Here is an 18087-nt window from a genome sequence, read left to right as displayed (position 1 = left end):
AGTGCAAAATATCTACTTATAAATGGCACTGTACATTTATATGCTAATAAATCTATATTTCTATTACACTCAAAATAAACAAGGGAGTACTGTACTCAAAGGAGGATTCTCGCTCTTCAAATAAGAAAAAGAATGTTATGAACTTCAAATTTTGCATGACAACAACATGACGTCATTAGCATGAGTTACATATGTAGCTAATGTATTCTAAATGAAATAAACACGTGAAAAGCTGAAAGAAACATGATGAGATTTACCCTAACTAAGAGCTATGCAGTACACACGGATGTGTGCAGAAAAGAGCTGGGGTACATCCTGCTAAATGTTTTAGGCCATTAGGAGATGGTAAAGGAACAGCAGCCTGTTCTCCTGCTGCAGACATGGCAAGCACTCCCTTCTTTTTTGTGTTAAATAATGCTCTAGAGAACTGCAGCAGACATACAAAAAAATCAAGATTTTAACTGGAAGAGACAAATAATGAAAATGAACTCAGACACTTACAAAGCAGAATTGAACAGACAGGGAAATGAAACAGAAAGAGGAAATTCAAAATTATTATGCACGGCACCTTTGGATAACTAAGCATATAAGTGCTATCCTGATGAGCAGAAGCTTCATTAATCTTTCCTGACAAGTGACTTGCAAGAAACAAAATTGTGGCAATATTTCTGCTACTAAAGGAAACTTGCATGAACAGAAGTGGCTGCAACTAAAGCAATATGGTAAAACCCACCAAAAACACAATAAAATTGCTTTAGGAACTGCAAACATAAATCTCTCTCCTGCAATATCATTTTCTTCCCTAGTGCTTAGCTTTATGGGGCATGCCATCAAAAGGAGCACTGCTGCAGTGCCATTGACCCCAGCAGAGCTGCTGTGAAACTGCCTTGCATCTGCCCCTCCACTGGGGCCTGTTTTCCCTTTAATAAAGTATTCTCCCCACCCTGAATTCAGGTGCTGTCCAAAATCACAAAAGAGTTTTCATTTATTTTCAACCGGAAAAGACACCCACTTGTGTTCTAGAATGGCTTTCTACCTTGACATTTTGCCTTCCCCTAGGGGAGCACCTCCAAGATGGGGCTGTGAGAGCAGCAGGGAAAGGACTGATAAAATCTTGCCACTTCGCAGTTGGAGGGAGACACTGCCTCAATCCTCCTCCTCCACCTCCATAAAGCGGATCAGATGGTTTTAAGGCAAAACCTTCACCCTGCTCTGAATGCCTGAACTTCTTCTTGAACTTGCCACCAGTGGGGAAGGAGGAAAGGATGGCACAGAGAAAAAGATAACGTGGCTCAGACAACAAGACCAAAAATAGTTTCAAGCCTCTTTTCCTGTGACAAAGGAACAATCTGACTGAAGGCTCTGAAAAAACAGGTTAGCTCCACAGCTGAGTCATTAAAATGTGTCTCACATTTAATTCTGCATCAGAGGCAAAGTTCTTCTGGACAAGCCACTCTGCTCATGCCATAAACAAAAGCAGGAACTAGCCTCTCCCCTATGCAACAAAAGGACAAAAAAGAAAATATTTATTTCATGGAATGCACACAGTTTGATCACAGTGACACTGATTTGTGCAAAAGCTTATCTGCTTTCTTGTTTCTTATACTTCAAGAAAGTCTGCTTTCTTGCCTTTGAGCCAGCTTCTTCCTATCCAGGGTACAGGGATCTGGAGGAGAGAGCAGAGTCCTGCCAAGAGGCAAGAAGAGTCAAGATGTTATCTGAAATGGGCCCTTTTTCAGAATTTTGAGACATTTGGGACCTGTACAGATATGAGTTCTCATTTTTGTTGTTGCAGTGAGAGTCTTCCATTATGAGAAGGCTTCTGAGCTTCAAGTTACCTCTTGGTTCCATTAAATGGACCTTTCCTCCTCAGTGTGCACATCAGAGAAGGTAAATTTGATATCTGCACTCCTTAATCAGGTGACAGGATTTTCTGTTCTGGAGAAGAGGTGCTCTATCAATCCTATTTTGGGTCACTCCTTTGGTAACTAGGGCACTCTGAATATAATCCTGTCCTTTCCCCCCTCATGGCCCCTAAAAGCAGAAACAAGAGATGATTTCCTGCAGAAGTCATCACCTAGTGCCCTTACTCCTTAAAAATCAAGTTCATTTTTGTTTCTCCAGATCAAGCTTCTTTTTTAGGAGATAAATCCTACATCTCAAAGAACCACACCTAAACCAGTATGGCAACAGGCCAATTTTCCCATGCTTGTCCCTCTGTCTTGGTTTGAAAAGTCAGGTGTCTGCTAAGAAAGGCAGAAGCCTCTCTTGAAATGGAAAATGTAAACCCCCTCCCTCCAAATTATTATAATTTTGAAATTAAGGAGCTCTCAGGCAAAGATATGGGAATAGGAATAATAGTTCTTTACTAGGAAAATTAAAATAAAAATACAGTAATACAAAAGAAAAAAAAAAGAACCAAAACACTGACAGAGTGACAGATTACAACCTGACACCCTGTCAGTCAGGGTGTTGGTAGCAGTCCCATTAAATGGTGGCTGCATCCTCCTGGATGACAGATGTGGTTCAGTTGAAGCAGTGCTCCTGTAGAAGGTGCAGTTTTCCTCCAAAGATCCAGTGATGATGCAGAAGGGTCTGTTTTTCCTCTGGAATCCAGTAAAAAAAGGCTGCTCTGATGTTCCAAATCTCAGTTTTTATCTAGATAGGAAATGCTTGGCTCCTCCCCCTGGGTGGAGCAGCTCACAATGGGATGATGTAATTTTATCAGTCATGCAGTGGGACTCAATGGCACATTAACAGAAGATATCTCCCTGGAGGAAAGATGGGTTGTGGAAAAGATGAGGAATACTGCCCACCTGGTTTTAACAGATGGTGATAGAATACATTCTTCTCGTCATATCTTCCATTGCAACCCAAGACACCCTCATAAATTATGAAAGTGTGTTTTATATTAGAGTTTCAAATGCAATAGCAATTCCAACTCTATGTCCCATATATCTTATACATCAGGTCAAAAAAGAAATAACCTGGAAAGCAGGAGGATCTGAGTTTTCTCTTAGATTTGGCATAAACCCCAATACTGAGTGTTTTTGCAGGCAACTGGGAAAGGGGGAAGCTACAGAAGAATCAGTTTTGATTTTTTTTTTAATAAATACAAAAGACAACAGATTTTCAAATTGAGACACAGTGTAACAACATCGTCCACAGAGAGAAGAACCAAGGGATGGAAGCTGCAGGCATCCATCCAAGAGCGTCAGAACTGTGGTCTAACTGTGAACACAAGTAGCAGGACATGTGCCCATCTCAAGTGAGAAAAAAAAAAATCAGCTTTTTAATACACTCAAAAAAGTGCATGAACAAAATATAGTTTTTCCTCCTTATAAATACAGATTTTTACTTTGTAAAAAGCAAGGTCAGAATTGTGGATGTTGCTTTTGAAAGAAAATAATCTAATTGGAACATATTTTTCATTGAATTAAGTACAAAGCAGAGCAGTTAATTTAATTCAATAAATGCAACAATAAAGAGAGCTCCAAGTATCAGATCTTTGTAACAACAGTGTTTAGGTTCACCCTTCACATTAGCAGCTGGAAGACAAATCAATCACAAACTGAGAAACACTTGAGCAGGGCAGACTCCAGGAAACCCAGAGCAGCAGCACAAACACACATTACACATTCTGCAAGGTTAAATTAATGTGAAGTAAATTCTCATGTTATGTAAATAAATTATAGTAATGTTGTCTGACAGCTCGTATTAACTGAGATTAATTCAGCAAACATAAAATATGCAGGGGACTTAATGCCCTCAGGTATCCCTGTTCATCTTATGGCAACCAGGCAAACCTTCAAACCCAAGGAAGCTGCTGCAGCCTGGAAGCCACAGCAGGACAGGGCTCTCGGGTGGCTCTGGGAAAGGTCATTCACACACTGCAGACAGCACCTGCTTGCAGTGCTGGAGGGGAAGGGACACCCTGAGTTCAGCAGAACTGCTGAAAAGGCGAGAACCTTGAGAAGGGAAGCAGAGATCTCTCTGCCTCCTAAGAGAGCTGTAAACTGACCAGCAGGTACGTTTGTAAGCTGTCAAATCTGTGAACAGACAAACTAGAGAGCTTCTAGATGAATCAGAGGAAAAGGAACTGGGTTTCCAAAATTCAAGATCTCACTCTCCCTCAAGCCTTTAAAAAAAAAAAAAATTCTCACAACCAGGACCTCAAACACAGACAGCAAAAAAACCACAAGGAAATACCAGCAGAGGATCACTCCTCCATAATTAACATTGATATCTCCATTCTTCTCTAACATTGTGAAAATCTTCCTGACCCAAGTGAAGTTCTTTCCTCTTTAGGGGAAAAATGATACAACTCCATCAAAGCCACCAAAAAAGGATTAATCTTTTGTCCTATTCTCCTCCTTCAGATAGGCTTGGTATCCAGTTTCTGGAAGGTCTGTTCTCTAAATCTGCTTTTACACATAAAGAATGTATTTCTGTAGTGAAAACAAAGCACCACACAGACACATATACCCACACTGGTACAGAAAGAGAGCAACTCACTGAGCTCTAGGCTTTTGAATCTCAGCCCTAGTCATTTAACCATTAAAAAAAAAAACAAGCAAAACCAGAAGTACTGAAAAATGGATTTTATTCTAGTGATTATATATAATATTATTCAGCTTATAGACCAATACAAAGAGAAAAATATTTTCATTAAAGGAAGAGTAAGTGCAAAAAAGGTTGTTTGGAAACCTCAAAGTAACTTTAGCTGTCGATCACACGAAAACTAAAGATGTGGAGAAACTGAAAACAGCACTCTGTCCAAAACCATAAGATATTAATTCCACAACATATTACTATTAGATTAAGATTGACTTAATCCATCTATTCTATGATCTTTTTGCAGGTGTGGCTCAACTCTAGCAAGCAAAATAGTTCTGCTCTTGTTAGGTTTAATCTTACTTCTTAATCTTCCTTTCAAATTTCATCTTAAATTCTCTGCTTTCAAGTATCAAGCAAGCCAAATTGATTTGATGCTTAATGCTTGACAAATAAATAATGAGCTTTTGAATTAGCCCACGTGTGATACGACAATGATCCCATTATTTCTCACATTTGTATAATCAGGCAATGATTAAATTATTTCTAATGTCCTCAACATGAATGCAAAAATACACTAAAGTGATCTTTAAGAAAGCTCCCCACCATGCTTTTTTATTAAATGCTCTTAATTTGAGTATTTTACCACATGATTATACTAACTGGGCCATAAGAGCTTATTTTAATGAGAATGGGAAGAGCTCAAACCGTGGGTGCTCTACATATCTCTTAGACATCTTTACAACCATTTGCCAGTTTGAGTGTGATTAGCTGAATAGCAACTATTAGGAAGGTTGATTAATACTTTTTAAATATGTCAAATCTTGGATTGCACTCAGCTTTTTTGGGGGGGGAATGGACTGAAACAAAGACTTCCACTATCTCCACCCAAGGACACAGCACACTGTAATGTGGGTAACAAAGAAAAGACCTCACACCCAGCTCACTGCCAGCAGCACTGACATTCCTATTTAGAAACGTGGACTCATATATGATATCCAAGGATTTGACTTAATTAATGTCATGTCCACATGAGAAGCATCAGTACGATTCCAGTTAAAGAAATGGTGTAGGCAGTGTGGTTTCAATGGGTGCCTCCAGGACATTGCCATTCACAGCAAACACTTATAAAGTGCTAAGAGTCAACATGAAATGCCATTTAACAACCTATTCTTAAAAAAATTTTTTTTAAATCTCCACATATTGAGCCTGCAGAATAAAGAAATGGATTAAAAGCACTGATAAGGGTATTAAAAGGCAATATTTGATGTATGCCTATCTAGTACATTAATACTGAATCTGGCTGTGATATGAGTTGCACTAGTTAACATTACATATTTCTCTTTTTCCTTGAATCAGAGGCAGTTAAAGGAAAATCAATACCTCAAGCTTACAAAGCCAAAAATCTTCTTTCAGCACTAAGATATCTTAGTGATAAAGGCCATGAAATAAATGTCAAAATATATAAAATAGTCATTAGATGCAGAGAAAGATTTGTAACACTGAAATTACTGAAATTAGTAATGCCTTGCTCTTACAGAGGTTTACCCAAATAGCTGCTCCCACCAGCACAACACACCCTTTTCTCTGCCTGAGCCCACAGGGATGCAGAACACGCCAAAAGTGAGCAGACTGTCCTGGACTGTGTGCCATGAATGTGGGAAAGAGATGGGGAGAACTGCACTGCTGGCACTGAAAACAACACAATATTCTGTCATTCATGCTACTATTCACCCCTAGGACTAACCATCACCCAAGTCAAAATACTCCTCTAGAGGAACTTCAGGATGCTTCAAGTCTCTGTAGGTGGCAAAAAAATGGCAGAAGGCTTCATAGTTCACCAGGAGTTTCTGAGTTAGTGCAGCCCTTTGCAAACAGGTGAGAGACAAAATTCTTTGAAGATGTGGGAATGGATGAGGTGACACAAAGCCATGTGGCCAATGTGTTTTCCATTGACCATAGCTCATGTCCAGCATGGAAAATGAGGATGGAAAAACCAGAGCACTAGCACTACTGATATTTCTGTGAGGAAAGTGTCAGTCTGAATTCCCTGCAAGCTCCTCCATGCTTAGGTGCCTTCACACCTAAGGAGAAAGAGGCAGAAAACAAGACTGGAAGGAGGCCTGGAAGAAAAAGTGAAAGGGAAATTGAATAAGCAACAGATCAGTGCAAAAGGGAAGAGTATTAAAATAGTAACAGATAAGCATGTGCAAGCCAAGTGGATAAAGAGGAACAAAAGGAAATGGGAAGATACAGCAAAACCTATTAATAATTATCACCAATGTCTTGTATTGCTTGTCTGAACACTACAGAGCAGGAGGGAAAGGAAGCATTCCCAAGGAATTTGCCTATTACTTCTCAAGTAGGGGTGACTGAATTGCCTTTTTAAATATGTAACAGACTTCTCCATTCATGCTCTCACTACTCTTAAAAGAAGTTGTATTTATCATGACTATATGATAATTCCGAAGGAACAAAATTTACATTTTGTCCGCCAAGCACTGAAGGTGGCAGAATATACTGGTGCAGGGAAAGAGGTTCATTTTTAAACACAGAAAATAAATGGAGAGTGTAGGAGAATGGAGGGGTTACGTTTACTTTTGAAAAACCAAGGAGACAGATAGCTTCTTTTCCAAGATGACCTTGCAACTCCTACCCTTGAGGGTCTAGCACTTGCAGATGGGATCCACAGGCATTGCTTTCCTTCACCTGTGCTGATACAGAGGCGATTTGTGAAAATGTCAGAGCAGCTGTGGAAGCATGAAATCTTCCCACAAGTAAGCCATTCCCTATTAGCATCATACTACTTTAGTTTTTCCGTTACCATCCCAAAATCTCTCCAGCAAGCTACCCCATGTAACAGCCCCTGCAATCAGGTAAGTTTTCCTACAGCAAAGCAGATACTAAACAAAGAATGCTCCCTTGATTTGTGTACATAGGAAAACCATATTTTTGCAATCACTCTTTGTTTTTCATGACCGGAATAAAATGGCCAAAACATTTAGTCTCCATGAAAGAGCAGTGAGCATGCTTGTCATTTTGCAGCAGGATGCTGAGCTGCATGTGGAATGACTACCACGGCTCCAAGGCTGCATTGCCCCACCTGTTTGCATGTTTAAAGCCATGGAGCAGAGAAAACACCACCCTAACAATTCACAGCTAAGTACACACTATCATTTACTTTCCAGCAGCGGAACGAGGCCCTTTGCTCAAAGCTGATGCAGTGAGTGGTGAAATTGAGGGCACGACTTAAAAATGTTCGCCAAAAAAATGTAATTATATGCAAATATGAATGCAGCTCTAAACTTGTGGGAAGTTGATACATCCTTACTGTATCATTTGGCATCAAGCACTAGAGATAAGAAGACAGAATTCACTTCAGAAAATTGCATTTATCAGAACACTATCAAAGAGTCCTTAATTTCAACAGTGACTAGCTGGTCCTTAGTAAGATTCTGAGTCAGCAAACATACAGAAGTGACCCAGAGCCACATTCAAACCCACAGTACTCAGCCAGTTAGTATGACAAGCAGCAAAGTAGTTAAATAGTCTTGTCTCATAATATAATCCTACTACTATTAGCATTTGCTGCATCCTGAGAGTGCATTTGAACCACTCTGCAAAGAAATGGAGAGGACAAGCAGCATTTATCCATAGGACAAGACAAATCCAGTATCACAATCATTTAATGAAGACTACAAATCCTACTAAATGTTTTTTCATTTATAAGCCCTAGATAAAGGGCAGGACAAACTGTGATTTCCCTCCAGAATGCTCCAGACAAAGGCAATGCCAATTTTGGCCTCATGACAATATGTTAATACAATAGTATCTGCAATAAAGCTTTACGAAGAACACTACAGAGTATATGTTTTAGTGACTGTGCCACAAAACTGGTGTGTTTTAGCAGCATAATTCCCCATCATTATAGTCATGCTTCAGTGAGGTGCAGTCATTTTCCAAAGATAACACTCTTAACAGTATTATTCCATTCCTTTTATGCCGTGTAATAAACAGGAGTTTCAGTTACTTCATTTGGCAGATGCTGGAGCAGAACCAAGCCTGCTGTTCCTTGCCACTGAAGCTGTTATACTGCCTCAGAAAACATTTTCATGTGCTGTTTTCTCCTTACCAGATCAGTGAATGGGACATTTCCAAGTCAATCTTTACATTATCTGGTCACGATAAAACACATTAAAGACAGAGGAAACAGATTAGAGTAAACTACAAATTAACTCTCATACTCCTCTTGCCTAATCTCTTTGATTTGAGATCCTGCAAAAACAAACCAACCAGAGCTGTTACTACAGGACATAGAAAAATCATGCTCTGCTCAGATCTAAAGAGCTTCTCCAGGTTCTTTCACTAAGAAAACAACTTGCAGTATCATCTTTACACAGTAACTATCACAACACCCTCAAATATCATCATGTATCTGGAGAAACAGAAACTTCTGAGACAAGTCAATGACAGAAACAGAAACGTAGCCCAGGCTGCACCAAGCTGGCAGCACATGCAAACTTAGCTTCACATTCTGCAACTTCATTCTACGAATACAAATGAAGAAAAAAATGATAACTCATTTTCCCTTCAGGTTACCTTTGCTTCGGTCTCCTTCATGTCCCACTCAGACTGCTCCCTAACAGGTACCCTCCTTTAGCAGGAGCACAGAACACAGCCTCATCCACGTAAGTCCTTACCCATTCAAGGTTTAATGTCCTGCATTTAATGTTCAGCTCCACTTCTGTAACTCAGAGAGCCTTTCCAACAACACATATACACAAGAGTTAACTTTTATACACAATTTCAAAATTAATTTCTAGTCTCCAGGTTAGCACTGAATGAAGAACAAGAAAAGAGTTCTGTTCGCATGCCAGCTGTCTCGAGCAAAACAATCATATTTATTGTTCCCCTTTCAAAAGGCAAAAAATCCCCACTACCCCCTCTCACAGTTGCTCATAGCTTTGCTTTCCTCTTTATCAGCTACAAAAGACTAGCAGCCAAACATATCTATACCACTTAAGTTGCAGAGCTCCTGCTTCCCCTTGTTGGCTGACAGAGTGGGACTGAGGAGTGAAGGCATTCCTGCTTTTGTGCTTCCTTTGACTTCAATCCCCCCAGCAGACACATCAGCCCTTGCCAAATCATTTAGATTACAGGAGCAGGACCCAAAATCAAGGGCTACAGCTGTAAATTTAAGAATTAGACAAAATGGTCTATTTTACCTGCCAGTGAATGCAATAAGAACATCTGCAATGTCCCCACTGCCAGAATCTGCCAAGAGGAACCAACATGTATGAATATCGTCTTTATTTAGATTGACTGGATAATTCTTCTTGTGCCTATAACCCATGTCTATCTGTGTACCTCCAGTTCCCTGCACAGTGCTCCAATGCAGAGAGAAATAACTTGCTAGGAGCTTTAACCACACATTAGTTTGCATTATCAGCACAGACATGCTGAACTAGTAAACCAAAAACACTACCCTCTCAACCCACTTCAAACACTGCACAAGCTGATAACAGACTTGCCATCCAAACTAAGAGAGAGCAAAAGTTTATTTTCCCTCTTCCCAATGCAATAGGGTACTCTCCAGGGTAGTGCAAAGTTAGTACTGTGATGCAGTGCAGTGTCACATCACAACAGGACACAAAGGGCAACGTAATGGCACTGGAAATGGGCAGCTGGATTTGCTGGGAATCCATATTCCAGTGAACCCTCCAAGTGGATGTCTATTTAACATTTATACTCTCTCCATCAATTAGTATCACATTGACAAAGCCATACATATGCATATGTGTATTTTCTTTTTACATATGCATGCCTGTCTGAACTATCTGCTCAGCAATCAATCCTCCTTTAATCAGTTCCCCATTAAATACAAACTCCTACATCTTCACACTGTGCTTTAACTCATCATGACTATGAAAATCCCTTTATAATGACTAAATTTGCCTTTTAGCAGAAGCGTTCATCTGATGGAGGAGAGAAGGGGACACGAGGAAGACACCAACTGTGCAAGTCAGAATTAGGAATTCGAAAAACTCTTTGCACCCTTTAAAAAGGTCATTAATTAAAGTAGTAAGTTGTCCTCAACACTACAGAATTCTGAGGAAAAGCTTATTACATGAAAAGTACTTGACAAATCTGGTATCTCAGGTTTCCTGTTTAAAGGTTTCAGAAATTCCCATCCTTAGAAAAGAACTGAAGCATTTCACCCTGTTTTTTCCCCTCCTGAGACAGGGAGTGATAAAATGGCTTATGGGGTTATACAAAGATACCCTGATTTCTTAAACTAATTTCTGTAGATTTGTCACTACAAAATGTTCCAGTAGAGCGAGAACACAGGGAAAAATACTATTTCCACGGGAATGAGAAATACATCACTGAATCTGCTCAAACTGGCACAAAGAAGACGAAAAAGGACAAAATTTAGGGTGAAGCTTTTCCCCCCGAATACACAATCTCTGTATTTCCTGAAAGGCCGTAGACTTCTTGCAAGAAGCTTACAAAATTATGTCCAAATTTTTGTCCAGCTTGAAATAAAAAGCCCTGATCGACAGCAAAAATAGGTCTTTCCTAACAATCAACATGCTTTGTTTTTTTTCAGTCTCTCTGCATTTTGTGGACAACAACCCAGATTTTGGCAGATTACTTCATTAGGGGAAGCTTGCAGTTTAACTAAACATGGCTTTCTCAACAGAAAATTGGTATCAATCATTTCACATATTTTAAGCTGACTTGATGATTCATCTCCAGGAAATCCGTATGAAAATCTAGAGTTACAGCGATCAGACAAAATTAAAGGCGCTCGTCACTTCATATTTACCACTTGCACTATTGTATGTTTACACACACACATACAGAAAAAAACCCAAAAACCAACAACCCAAAAAATCCCAAACCAAGTCTGTTTCTTTACTTATTTTCCTCCATCTTCCTTCATGACATTTAACTCCAAAGACATCCACTGTAATTCACTTAGCTGTGGAAAGATAGGAAGAATCCAAGCTACAGTCAACTACCATGACTCAGCTGCTGTTTTATGAAATTTGATGTTTTCCATTCACAGTAAACTTTGCATAAACTTTTTGGTGACTATGTTTCAGCTGAATTTTGCTCCCAGCATCCTACTTAGATACAGTGGGTCTATACAAAACAGCCTGTTACTGTCAGTGGTGGAGGATAAAGAAGAAGGGGGGGAAAGAACTTTGTTAAAGAAATTTTAAATCATTCAATACTCAATCATCAAGCCAGGCTTGCCAAAGAAACCACATTAGTTCAGTGTTTGACTGCTGGCAACATTTCAGGCCTCAATGAACACTCATGTGAATAATTTTAGCTCTGTAAAATCCAGTGAACTCAATGGGGCAGAGAGCAAATTTGTACCCCAAAACAGTTTTAAAGAGACCTTGGTCTCTTTTCCATCTTCAGTAAATATATGCTGCATATCTAATCCTGCTAGCTTATTTACCCATTAACTGGATCTATATTTAGATAATTTTCTACAATACATGCCCTAGGTAAATAAATTACTTTACCTGAATTCTCCTGTTCTAGATGCCCACTCAGAACTTGGAGGAGGGTCCTGTATCTCCTCAGGCACGGGACACAATAGGAACAGACACTGCTTAACCTAACCTGGACTTTAAGAAATAGGTGACTTAAATCTAATCAACTTAAGTTCTATTTCGTGCCCCACACCTGATTACAATCCTTTCATTTGCCCACAAAGTAGGACAACACAGTGACTCCATTTGAAAGATGAAGCTTAATTTGTTCTCTAAGAATTTTTGTTCTTCCCTAAAAAAAAACAATGGGTTCTCCCCACCCTACCATCTGCAATTTGCTTTGCAGTCACTGTTTTACTTAGCCAAGGCATTGCTGGGTCAGACAATCACTTTAAAACTAGAAGAAACCAGGTGCTTTTTATACAAACATAATTAAGCAATTTAATGAAAATCTGTTGAGTCCACCTCTCTCTGAGAATATGCAGGGTTCAGCTTGGTTTATTTCTGCTTGTTTTTCAATGCATGCTGCACTTAAATGTAACTTTGCTGTCACCAACAGGTTGTCATGAGAATTAAATATTTTCCCTTTTTTTTAATTTTATATTTATTTTATAAGGATAAAATAACAAGTGTGACTCACCCAGACTTACTCTTAGTGAGTATTGTTTTAATTTGTAAGAATTCCTGTTAACTTTGATGTAGTTAATGATGATTTAGTAATCTCTGACTATGGGAAGGCAGATTAAAGTTGCTGCTGTTTCAAAACAGTACAGACAGAGAGAACATAATTAAATTATCTATCTGATTTTTCAAATTGTAACAGAGATGCACCACACAGCATGTCACTTCTGGCTTCTCAGAGAGCTTATTCTTCTTTTATTATGAACAGAATCATCTGTATCCACTGCATGAGACAATTGATTGGTTTCAGTGTAACTGGATGTTTTGCCAGCCTTCACTGTGCTCCCATTCAATATGTCATGTAAAATAATGTGCTGAAAACCGGCTGACCTACCTGTCTGCTTGGTGTTTATAAGGAGTTTGTCTCCATGGTATTTCAGTTCTTCATCAGAAAACAAAACAGGAGATACAGGAAGCCAAGGAAACCTTAAAAGGAAAGCCATAACAGTGATAAATAAGATTTGATGGCCCAGACACAATCCTGAGAGGCTAATGACATGTCAGCACTCTCACTCTGCTTCCTGAGCAGCCCTGGGAACAACATAATTCTCTCCCGCTTCCACCTTCCTCAGGGCATTTATCCTGCTCTCCCCTCATATAAGCACATCACATACAAGGAGGCTGAGCTGCCATGCACTGGGGGAGAACAGAGCCAGGGTAGGGGCAGGCGTTCCGATCTCCATCAGAACTCCACCCTGTCCAGCCCGCTTCCTCGAGCATCATATCCTGGTTTTGACTGGGATAGAACTAATTTTCTTTTAGTAGCAGGTACAGTGCTGTGCTTTGAATTTAGTGTCAAAATACGTTGATAACACAGAGATGTTTTGTCCTTTGCTAAGTAGGGCAAACTCAGAGATTTTTCAGGTTTCCATGCCCTGTCAGCACAAGTGCAAAGTTGGGAAGGAGCAGAGGCAGGACAGCTGACCTGAAGATAAGGCAAGAGAGATATTCGACACCACAGAATGTCATGTCCGATATATAAACTGGGGGAGCTGGCTGGGAATTGGTGATCACTGCTCAGGGATGGGCTAGATATCCACCAGTGGGTGGTGAGCAGCTGCATTTTGCATAACCTGCTTCTCTTGGGTTTTATTCCTCATACCTTTCTCCTTCTTTGTTTTTTGGTGGTTTTTTTTGTCTCAAATAAACTGTATCTCAACCCATATTTTCTTTTTGATTCTCCTCCCCCATGGAGGGAAGGAGAGAACTGAGTATGTGGCTACGTGGTGTTTAGCTGCCAGCTGGGATTAAACCACAACAAATATTAATACTACAGACACAAAAAGCATCATCTAAATCTTGAAATACTTGCAGGAAGTTGCCTGGTAGCAGCTGTGTACAAGAGATCAGACAGCTGAAAAGCTGAAGAAACAGGCTGGGTACAAAAGCAGACATTAGAGACCACTGGGCATTGAGATCCAGGGCTCCACATGCTACTGCTGGGGCCAAGCTGAATCACTTTTAGGAACTGTATCATGAGTTTGTAGCTAAGACAATTCCATTTGTCATGAGTTAACCTGATGTTTTGTCCAAGGCCTAAGTACCTTTTGTACGGAGTGTTCACTTTATCATGCACATAAGAGCTAAAGAAACATAGAAGCAAAATGAAAAGACTGGAAAAGACAATTTAAATTCTCACTTTTTTTAGTCTCTCATTTTATATCTAATCCAAGTTCAAGTGAATAATAACATAAACAATTACTATATTCTCTAGAGACACAATCATATGGCTTTGTTCCAGCAATATCTAAGTGTAGCAGAGAAGAAAGAAACTTTATAAAATCTGGGCTCTTACCGCATACTAAAATATAAGGAAGTTAGCCTGATGGGAGTTATGAGTTCCTGCAAGTCTCTTTAAAGGCTCAAAAGTTTTGACAAAGTTCAGCTGTGATCAGAGGCCCTCAAACGCCCAGACTAGTCAGCAGCTGCTTCCGCTTCTGCTCCTTACTGGCCTTTATGAGTGGTGGTGCTGTGAGTGTCCCTGCAGAAGTTCACATGATGAAGAAGAGGGTAATGTCACAGATGTTGTCAGAGAATGCCAGATGGCCATGAAACAATTTTTTTGATAAAGAAGGGGAGGCATCCAAAGAATGTGCCTGATTAAGAGACTCGCTGGAAGGCTGCAGCTCATCCCCATGGCACCTTCCCACACACAAGGCACTGTCCAAAGCAATAGAGTAGCCTGTCTTCTGCCCAGCTGAGACCCAAAGCAGCCCTGGAGCCTGTCAGCAGGGCGTGCAGCAGGAAGTCCAGAGGGTCTGTCTCCTCAGATGGCCTTTTAACCATGGCACTCGATACAGATTTTTTAATAGTTCTGCAAAACCAAAGAAATTACTGCTGTCTCTTGCTTTTCACCACCCCACTTAATCTACCTTGATTTGTGTTGGCTCCCTTAGACAGCTGTCTCCTCCACTTGCACACTCATACTATAACCAAGTTAGGGTTTAATTCCTAGAATGGCATAGGTCACAGTGATAAATGGACCTCTAGAAAGCACCTTATATCATAAGACTTTGTCCTTTTGGCAAATGGGAACAGGTCATGGAATTGATGTGTGTACACCACGTTAACTGCATCTGCTGCCAGGTCTGTGAGGACAGAAGTGATTAAGAGACACCAGTAGTGCTAAAGTGGCACAACATTTATGTTTAGACAGGGTAGAAGGATCCCTCCAGCACCTGCTGCTTAAGGGGGAATCAGGACAAGAACAAGAAAACAGGAGTGGGTGAATTTCAGAGCTGTCACGTTGAAATGGCCTCGCTGCTGCAGCACCTCTGTGCTGCAAGCTCACACAGCTCAGTGTGCTTGAGAAACAGCTGAGCACTAGACAGAACAAAAACAAACACAAAAAAAGGAACTCACCACCAGGAAGGTTTTCCCTGGTGTCCTCGCTAAAATGTTAACCTGGATGTCTTTCAGGATAAATATCTCAAGAGTTATTTGTACACAATGCTGCAGTGTTTACCTTTTGATTACAGATCTTTACACTCTGTCCATTATTATTGAATGCCAGGATGAAAGGCAGCCTAAGGGCCTGAATGCAATGTTCTGTCACAAAGAAATACAGGAAAAGTAATCGCAGGCTCTGAAACTAGAAATATATTAGGTTGGAAAGAAATACGAGCACAGTTATTGGCGTTTCTTTTGCAGAGTGTTTGGCAGATTCATGCAGTTTTGCCTTGACAGTGACATGTAAAGCCTGGATTTGGATATAAATTGAGGACGTGGGTATAAAATGCTTGTGACTAATTTCTGCCTCTTGCATTTGTGTCTGTACGAACAAAAAGGGAATTACAGGGGTGTAACTCTACAGGCCTTTCTATCCAGAACCACGACGAACACTATATTGTACTTTAGGCTGTCTAGAACCCTGATTTTTAAGCATCCAAATGAAGTCTGTCGTTATACTGCTCATGTTTCAAATGACTCATACAAATATCTATGAGTTTTATTAATCATCTCTTCTAGCACTAGCATATAGTTTACTCCTCAGTCTGATGCCTGTGCCATACAACTAGTTTTCAATTTTTATGCTCATGCTCCAGCAGTCCAGATTTAGATTCTGAAAGGCCAAAGCCTGGGGCTGTTTCCAGAAAGTATTTTGATGTGCCACCTGATATAGATAATTCATATTTTCAACAAGGTCACTTGTGATATCTAGACAGCAGCAGAGATGTGCAATCTTCTTTCTAAAATTGCATCGATACTGCACCACTTATCAGAACACTTTCTTCCACTGGCCAAATTTCGGCACAATTTTAAAAGAAAAGCCTTTCCACAGCTACTTGTTAGTGTAGCTACACTGACTGGTTATTGAAGATTATCTGTAAATCTTGAGTTTAAGGGCGTTTTTGGGTTTTTTTTGTTCTCCTTTACAGCATCTCAGTGCTTGCTGCAATACTTCTAGGAATACTAAACTCCTCTTACTACACTTAAAACGTTCTGCCTTTTAGATTCACTTGAAAATCCTCCTGTCATAGGCCAGTTAGGCTAAAATACCACAGCACTACCTGACTTCAAAGAACAAGAGAAAACTGACTTCAGGTACATACAACTGCTTTACGTTTAAGGGTAGAAAAGCAGGCAGTAACATTTTTTCATACAATCTTGCATTAGATTTAATTCTTACTAGTAAGAAATGAGAGTCATTAACACTATTAAAATCTAATTACATCAGCAATTTTCTATCAAGTCATCAAGTCATATATGAGTAGTTAAGTATTGATATTTGTTTTTCCAAATGGGATTCAAAAGTCTAATTAAAAGTGTCTCTTTTGTGGTTATAGTGGAATGAATCTTTATGAAAAACAAGACACTTCTAATAGCCAGAAATTGCATATTCCCTTAAATATCGTACTTCAAACCACCTTCCTTTTCAGCATTTTAACCAGAACAGAAAATCAAATAAATGTACTTGGTGCTGCAAAAGCACAATTGTGAGTCCCTTTCTCCTCTTCTCAGTCCTCTCTTCATGCCCAGTTGTTTTACAGCTTGTAAGAACTGAGTAATAAGGACAGGTATAACAAAACATTTTGACTCTAAGATAACCCTAAGAGCAGGATTTTCCAACATTGATTAGTCATGTTCATAAAAGCTTTATTGTGGACAGAGTTGCAATGGAATAAATTATTCCTCTCAACAAATTAAAACAAGACAGAGAAAAAAGCCCAGTTTGCCCAGTCAGCTGCCCCATGCAGTGTGTCAACACTCTATATTTCAGCACAGCTATTGTAGCAACATTTGGCTAGATTAGGCTGGTCTCAATTCTATTTTTAAAGCACAACTGGTAATAGATTGTAAGCTAAAAACTTCCACTGGCGCTGGAAGCTTCATTGCTCCAGAAAAACACACTACCTTCAACTCAGTTAACATTTCCAATAGACACTTTACACTTGCTTGTGCTGAACATTAACCATGTCTGTGTTACAGAAACGACTGGTAAGCTGGAGAGAGATGACAGAGGTAAGAAAGCAAAAACAACGGATATTCTGGACATTCAGGACCATACAGAACATCAAGAAAAAGATTAAACTATTACGTGAGTACAGTGCACCAGTAAAATCAGCCAACTCAACAGCCTAGGACTTATATTCCACCTGTGGACTGAACCAGCAGTCATCCTATCCTGAAAGCAGCCTGTCCTTCAGTTATGCCACTTGTTTTGCCACTGATGATACATGACACTGAGTGGCTGCTTTATTCTTCAAAAATCAGAGCATTTTTCCACAAATTGCAAGTCTAAAGTGCTCCTCAGCATGCTGGCTTTGCTTTTCCTTAACTTGTACAGATCAATGACAGGTCAATGCTTAGTTAACATTTATTAAGAGCAACATGGTTTGAG

Source organism: Sturnus vulgaris, chromosome 15 (assembly GCF_052056855.1).
Source record: "Sturnus vulgaris isolate bStuVul1 chromosome 15, bStuVul1.hap1, whole genome shotgun sequence".
In the NCBI taxonomy this organism is placed as follows: domain Eukaryota; kingdom Metazoa; phylum Chordata; class Aves; order Passeriformes; family Sturnidae; genus Sturnus; species Sturnus vulgaris.
The sequence above is the reverse complement of the archived record's forward strand: the minus strand, read 5'-3'. Positions refer to the sequence as shown.